Below are 8610 nucleotides of genomic sequence, written 5' to 3'. Positions count from 1 at the left end.
TTGTTTTATCGAATGTCATCAGCCAAGGTAACTTTATTTGTTTTACTGTGTGTACTCACCTAATTGTGCTTGCGGGGGTTGAGCTTCGGCTCTTTGGTCCCGCCTCTCAACTGTCAATCAATTGGTGTACAGATTCCTGAGCCTACTGGGCTCTATCATATCTACATTTGAAACTGTGTATGGAGTCAGCCTCCACCACATCACTTCCTAATGCATTCCATTTATTAACTACTCTGACACTGAAAAAATTCTTTCTAACGTCTCTGTGGCTCATCTGGGTACTAAGTTTCTGTTACGTACTCCTAGCAGAATACGTATATAAATTTAAAATAAATATTATTTTATTTTATCATTGCATGTATATGTACACATATTGTGTTTTTGGTAAATTGTCGTATGGTGTGGCAGCGTCAGTGGACAAGAGCGCGGTTGTCTCTGCACACGTCTATTACTTGATTGATACGGGAAAGCTGGACCTGTTCAGTTGAGAGTTCCAGATGTCACTTTATTTTAGTTAGAAATTGTTTTATATACTGTAATTAAACAGGTGTCATTGTACTTATATATTTTGTAAGTAACTTTTATATGTAACTTGCAGTCTTATGTGTTTTGAGAACAAGTGGTTGTTCAATTAGTTTATAATATTAAAAAGTCCTTAGTTTCCATCCCTCATCCTGGGATGAGGCAGACGGGAGGTGAGAATGTGGGTGGCGACTGAGCGAGAGTTCAGTAGCTGATACAGGACTAGAAGAGTAACATATGGGAGATAAGTCTATTACATTCATTTATTGCCATAGTTACTATTATATATTACGTGCCATGACAATACTAACATATATTCTATAAGTTAACTTTACCATCTGTGTTTTTATATTATACTGTTTTGAATATAATTATAATAAATTGTTTTATCTATTCTTCAGTCCTAGGAAGATTTATTTTTGTGCTCATTACTTATCAAGGGGTTATACTGGTGATTCGCTATTGAGAACAGTAGTTGTGTCGTATCCCTAGACGTAATTAAAGTTGGCTGCTGTAGGATCACGAGCCATAATGTACGATAGGTAACAAAGAGTTATGGGGGCCTGTGCCGGGAAATATTGTCCCACTTTAACTTAACTATGCTAATCTAACCTTGCCTTCCTAGGTACCAGTGTGTCAAGTGTCTCTGTGTGTTTCTTAAGAACTATTCCATGTGCCAAGCAAGCCTTCCTGTGTGTCAAGTAACAACGTTTCACGATTTTGAGGTAAGTCATCCTATATATTTTGTTTGTGCAGTGAGGCCAAGCGAATTTTCAGTGTGGTGACAATTTTACAGTGAAGTGTAGTGCAGTGCCATTATTTTAATTATTTTTGTGAATCAAGTGCCAAGTGTTAGTAACGATGGAGGAGAAAGTTGCAGCGTTGGTGGCTCACCCAGACTTTGAAGGGATTCAGAACCTTAAAAAGACTGAGTTAATACAAATGGCAAATCAGTTGGATTTGACCGCCAGCAATAGAATGGTTAAAGCCCAAATATTGAAAGTCATTGTGACGCATTTTGTTGAGAATGGGGAGTTAGATGAAGAAATTCTAGAGGAGTTAAGAGAGGAGTCGAGTGATCAGATGACGTTAAAGCGTCTTGAGTTAGAAGCTCGCCAATTAGAGCTTGAAGCTCAAAAAGAACAGAAAATATTAGAGGCTGAAGCTCAGCAAAGGGAGCTGGAGACTAGGCGTTTAGAAATTGCGGCACAAAACCAGAGAGGTTTAATTGAGTTGCAACTTGAAGCCACAAAGAAGCAACAATTAGAGATTCAACAACAAATGGCTGACACTAACTTCAGGCTTGAATCACAGCGTATGGCAGCTGGGCATGGAAATACTAGTAATGTTTCAACAAATAGTGATAATAATCCCATCAGGATGAATAAGTATATAGAGTTGCCCAAGTTCAATGAGGAGGATCCTGAGGTTTTCTTTGCACATTTTTATAAAATTGCCATCAGTATGAACTGGCCAAGGGATCAGTGGGTAGCCATTATGCAGTCTCAATTTAAGGGGCGTAGTCAGGAGGTTTTCACAACCCTACCTGACGCTCATAGTTTTGATTATGACTTTGTAAAGAAAAGCATCCTCAATGCATACCAGCTAAATCCAGAGGCACACAGGCAAAAGTTCAGAAATCTAAGGAGGACAAGTGATCAGACAATAGCAGATTTTACTCGTCAGAAGACGAATTTTTGTAACAGATGGTTAAAGTCACTTGCAGTCACCGATTTTGATGCTCTAAAGAATCTTCTCATAATGGAAGAAGTATTGTCATGTCTTCCAGACCAGTTGTCTACTTTTATGGCAGAACAAAAGAATGTAACAGACATTTATGAGCTGTCAAAGCTCGCGGATGAGCATGAGTTGCTGACTAAGGCCCCGTTTACGGCCACTTCACCTAAGTCTAGTCGTAGAGTAAATTTCAATGCTCACCGAACTCCTTATCAGAATCCATCCCGTCCTAGTACTCCAGTTACTCCCATGAGCTCTTCTCTTACAAAACCTAATCCTGCTACTTCATTGTCAGGAATGTCAAATAATAATAAGGTTATTTCTAAACCTACAGTTGGTTCTACCAGTGTGTCCACTGTAAGGTCCTGTTCCCATTGTAAGAGAAAAGGCCATGGAATTCATTCATGTTTTATATTGCACCCTGAGTTACGACCAACTGGTCTCATTTATTGCAGAGGTGTGCAAAATAAACTTACTAATAAACATGTAACTGTAAACCCCAATTGGGTGAAACAGTATTCACCATATATGTCTTCAGGTGAAGTTTTGTGTATTAATGGGAAGTGGAAGCCAGTGGTTATTCTTCGTGATACAGGTGCTTCCCAAACCATAATTTCATCCAGTATTCTTTCTGATGTTGAAAAGAAAGAGACAGGAAAGTTTGTTGTTCTTCAGAGTGTTGCAGGATGTAAAACTGTACCTCTAATAGACATTAATTTCAGATCCACCATTACACCACGTTTATGCACTGTGGGTGTTAGTACACAGTTGCCCATCCCAGGTGTGGATGTTATATTGGGTAATGATGTGGCCATAAATCATGTTGTGGGTGAGAATGATCCCCGTTTGTGTAAACAGCCAGTTGCAGCCCATGTTTATTCTGCCTGTGCTGAAGTTAGTTCTATGAATGAACCTGTTGAAGATGGTTTTGTCCATTCTACCTGTGCTGATGTCAGTACTAATATAAATCCAGTTGTCAGTTCTGATGTTGTTACTCAAGCATTTGTTCCAGTAACCAGTACCCCTTCAGTGGAGAAGTGGGATGTGGTTGTTCCAGATTCCTGTGTGGCCGATTTAGTTGTTGAGAGTAAGCCTGATACTATGACTCTGCTTTATTCCAATAAATTGGGAAAGGATGTCCATGTACCATTGTCTTGCCCGCTCACTACGAACGTTGTGCCAGGAGTTGAGAGAAACTTAAAAGCCACGACTCTGTATTCCAGCCAAGTGAATGGTTTAGGACAAGATGTCGGGTTGGCAGAAGTATTCCCGCTCACTCCAAGTTTAGAATCAGTTGTCGAGAGTAAGTCCGTTGTGGAGGCCCCGCCTCACCCTAGTCAAGGTGATATAATAGGGGAGGAGGTCAAACTACCTGTTACTTGCCCGCTCGTTTCAGATTCCCTTCATTTAAGTGCTTTGAGTAGAACTGACCCTAAGATTTCAGAGAGAAGCAAGGAGACAGTCTGTACTGTAGATCCAGTTTTGGAGAGTGTGGGAAAGCAGCCAGAGGATCAGCTTCTGTTGAGTAGATGGAGACCCATTGAGCCTCCCTCTTCAGTTGTCTGTGAGGATGTGACCCAGCTTGGTAGTGATATTTTTGATTGTGAGCAGACAGTACTCCAAGCAGCTCCAGAAGTCATGGGAGGAAATTTTGGTAAAATCATTAAGAGTGGTAAAGTAGCATTTGGATCTAAGTTGCGGAGTTGTGATTCTTATTCTATGTGGAGTAAGTATTTCTCATTGTGTACATTGAGTCAGAGTGTGTGTAGGATGTTGAAATCTACTTTTATTCTGCAGCCATTTTCTTGTGAAGTAATGGACTGTGGGACATCTTTGTCAAGCCTTGTGGTTGAGCAGAGAGAGTTTACTCAAGTAGGTTGTGCACCCAGCAGTTCTGAGGAAGTGGTGAGTTATGCTAGAGCAGTGTCTCTATATTCAGATCCAGGTAATTTTGATGCACGAGTGATAAAAGTGTATGTTCCACTCAAGTGTGGTGATGACTTTCAGAGTCATATTGGAGTTGACTTTCAGAGTCATATTGTGGGTGAAAGATTAAATCATACTGGGGAGCAGATGTTTGAGGCTCCAGGTGTGCAATTCAAGTTGGAGGATAAGGTTATCCTACCTAGAGTTCATCATCGTGAAGGGTTTCAGATTATCCTTGGGCGTTTCCCAGGTAATCTGCTGTTCATCTTCAAGATGTTAAGACCCTTAAACCTCTTGGTTGATTGGTTGTCATCAGACGTAAATCACTTGGGAAGTGATGGTGAGGGTTGTAAAGTTTTCGGCATGTTTTATTTAGTCTCTTGGAAGACTAGACGGTTGATGAATGTGTGTGTTGTGTTCAAGTTCACCATCAGAGGGTGTGAACTTGTCTTGAGTTATGATTGAGATATGGTGCCTAGGCATATGCCTGTTTTCTTTCACTGATCGTTATGACAGAGTTATGAGGCAATTGATTTCTGTGTTCCTTATGGATCATCTGAGTCAGTTCGATCAGGTAGTCTTTGCACTAATCTTGGGTTGTATTTCTTGGTTGGAAGGTCAAAGGTTTGATAAGTCGGTGTCTTGTGTTTCGGAAGGTTCTATGAATGGGAAAGTTTTATGCATAATTGTGAGGTTTAATGCTACTTTCTCTAATTTTAGTATCCATTGGGCGAGAGTATGTGTTCCACAGAGGATCAAGAGTGATGAGCAGATGTCTGTGGCAGAGCATACCCAGGAGAAGTCCCAAATCTACTCAACATCCAGTCAGCTTCAGTTAAGCAGTTCAGCTCCAGAAAAAGGGAGTAATGGAAAATCGAGGCTGTCTTGGGAAAATTCACCATGTGGAAAAGGAATCACATGGAAAAATGAAACTGATCTTGAAGAAATAGTAGAAACATATGAAAAACTAAATTGCCATGATAACTGTGTGAAAGCAGCTACCTTTATTGACAATTCTATTCATGCTACTAATGATACTGTTGTAGATAGGTGTGTGAAATATGATCTGAAACAAAGTGAAATAAATGAGATAGTACCTTGGAGAGATAAATTTGCATACTCCAGTGACACATATGTAGAACATAGTCATAAGACTGAAATTTCTGAGTTTCCTGTAAAACTATATTTGGAGTGTTTTCATTTTTGTCCAGAAATGTGTTCTTATTACTTTTACATGTTTGGTGTAATTAATACCATAAATCTCAAGTGTCATACATTTTACTTTGAAAAAATGCCATTGATCTTCAATCCATTGCATTTTTTTTCTTGGAGGTGGAAGTGTTACGTACTCCTAGCAGAATACGTATATAAATTTAAAATAAATATTATTTTATTTTATCATTGCATGTATATGTACACACATTGTGTTTTGGGTAAATTGTCGTGTGGTTTGGCAGCGTCAGTGGACAGGAGAGCGGTTGTCTCTGCACACGTCTATTACTTGATTGATACGGGAAAGCTGGACCTGTTCAGTTGAGAGTTCCAGATGTCACTTTATTTTAGTTAGAAATTGTTTTATATACTGTAATTAAACAGGTGTCATTGTACTTATATATTTTGTAAGTAACTTTTATATGTAACTTGCAGTCTTATGTGTTTTGAGAACAAGTGGTTGTTCAATTAGTTTATAATATTAAAAAGTCCTTAGTTTCCATCCCTCATCCTGGGATGAGGCAGACGGGAGGTGAGAATGTGGGTGGCGACTGAGCGAGAGTTCAGTAGCTGATACAGGACTAGGAGAGTAACATATGGGAGATAAGTCTATTACATTCATTTATTGCCATAGTTACTATTATATATTACGTGCCATGACAATACTAACATATATTCTATAAGTTAACTTTACCATCTGTGTTTTTATATTATACTGTTTTGAATATAATTATAATAAATTGTTTTATCTATTCTTCAGTCCTAGGAAGATTTATTTTTGTGCTCATTACTTATCAAGGGGTTATACTGGTGATTCGCTATTGAGAACAGTAGTTGTGTCGTATCCCTAGACGTAATTAAAGTTGGCTGCTGTAGGATCACGAGCCATAACGTACGATAGGTAACAGTTTCCACCTGTGTCCCCTTGTTCGTGTCCCACCCGTGCTGGAGAGTTTGTCTTTGTCCACCCTGTCAATTCCCCTGAGAATTTTGTAGGTGGTTATCATGTCTTCTTTTACTCTTCTGTTTTCCAGGGATGTGAGGTTCAGCTCCTTTAGCCTTTCCTCGTAGCTCAATCCTCTCAGTTCCGGGACGAGCCTGGTGGCATACCGCTGAATCTTCTCTAACTTTGTCTTGTGTTTAACTAGGTATGGACTCCAGGCTGGAGCTGCGTACTCCAGTGTGTGTGTGTTGGTGTACTCACCTATTTGTACTCACCTATTTGTGCTTGCGGGGGTTGAGCTATGGCTCTTTGGTCCCGCCTCTCAACTGGTGTACAGATTCCTGAGCCTACTGGGCTCTATCATATCTACATTTGAAACTCTGTATGGAGTCATCCTCCACCACATCACTGCCTATGGCATTCCATTCGTTAACTACTCGGACATTGAAAAAGTTCTTTCTAACGTGTCTGTGGCTCATGTGGGTACTCAGTTTCCACCTGTCTCCTTGTTCGCGTACCACCAGTGTTGAATAGTTTATCCTAGTTTACCCGGTCGATTTCCCTGAGGATTTTGTAGGTTGTGATCATGTCTCCCCTTACTCTTCTGTCTTCCAGTGTCGTAAGGTACATTTCCCGCAGCCTTTCCTCGTAGCTCATGCTTCTTAGTTCTGAGACTAGTCTAGTGGCATACATTTGAACTTTTTCCAGCTTCGTCTTGTACTTGACAAGGTACGGGCTCCATGTTGGGTCCGCATACTCCTGGATTGGTGTGAGTGTGTGTGTGTGTGTGTGTGTGTGTGTGTGTGTGTGTGTGTGTGTGTATGTGTGTGTGTGTGTGTGTGTGTGTGTGTGTGTGTGTGTGTGTGTGTGTGTGTGTGTGTGTGTGTGTGTGTGTGTGTGTGTGTGTGTGTGTGTGTGTGTGTGTGTGTGTGTGTGTGTGTGTGTGTGTGTGTGTGTACTCACCTAGTTGTGCTTGCGGGGGTTGAGCTCTGGCTCTTTGGTCCCGCCTCTCAACTGTCAATCAACAGTTGTACAGGTTCCTGAGCCTATTGGGCTCTATCATATCTACACTTGAAACTGTGTATGGAATCAGCCTCCACCACATCACTTCCTAATGCATTCCATTTGTCAACCACTCTGACACTAAAAAAGTTCTTTCTAATATCTCTGTGGCTCATTTGGGCACTCAGTTTCCACCTGTGTCCCCTAGTGCGTGTGCCCCTTGTGTTAAACAGCCTGTCCTTATCAACCCTGTCGATTCTCTTGAGGATCTTGAATGTGGTGATCATGTCCCCCCTAACTCTTCTGTCTGTCTGTCTGTCAGTGAGGTTTAATTCTCGTAGTCTCTCCTCGTAGCTCATACCTCTCAGCTCGGGTACTAGTCTGGTGGCAAACCTTTGAACCTTTTCCATTTTAGTCTTATGCTTGACTAGATATGGACTCCATGCTGGTGCCGCATACTCCAGGATTGGTCTGACATATGTGGTATATAACGTTCTGAAAGATTCCTTACACAAGTTTCTAAAGGCCGTTCTTATGTTAGCCCACCTGGCATATGCTGCTGCTGTTATCCTCTTGATATGAGCTTCAGGGGACAGGTCTGGCGTGATATCAACCCCCAGGTCTTTCTCTCTCTCGGACTCTTGAAGTATTTCATCTCCCAAGTGATACCTTGTATCTGGTCTCCTGCTTCCTACCCCTATCTTCATTACATTACATTTGCTTGGATTAAACTCTAACAGCCATTTGTTCGACCATTCCTGCAGCTTGTCCAGGTCTTCTTGAAGCCTCAAGCTGTCCTCCTCTGTCTAAATCCTTCTCATATGTGTGTGTGTGTGTGTGTGTGTGTGTGTGTGTGTGTGTGTGTGTGTGTGTGTGTGTACTCACCTAGTTGTGCTTGCGGGGGTTGAGCTCTGGCTCTTTGGTCCCGCCTCTCAACTGTCAATCAACAGGTGTACAGGTTCCTGAGCCTATTGGGCTCTATCATATCTACACTTGAAACTGTGTATGGAGTCAGCCTCCACCACATCACTTCCTAATGCATTCCATTTGTCAACCACTCTGACACTAAAAAAGTTCTTTCTAATATCTCTGTGGCTCATTTGGGCACTCCGTTTCCACCTGTGTCCCCTAGTGCGTGTGCCCCTTGTGTTAAACAGCCTGTCCTTATCAACCCTGTCGATTCTCTTGAGAATCTTGAATGTGGTGATCATGTCCCCCCTAACTCTTCTGTCTGTCTGTCTGTCAGTGAGGTTTAATTCTCGTAGTCT

This window comes from Procambarus clarkii, chromosome 29 (genome assembly GCF_040958095.1).
Source record: "Procambarus clarkii isolate CNS0578487 chromosome 29, FALCON_Pclarkii_2.0, whole genome shotgun sequence".
In the NCBI taxonomy this organism is placed as follows: Eukaryota; Metazoa; Arthropoda; class Malacostraca; order Decapoda; family Cambaridae; genus Procambarus; species Procambarus clarkii.
This window is presented reverse-complemented; position numbering follows the sequence as displayed.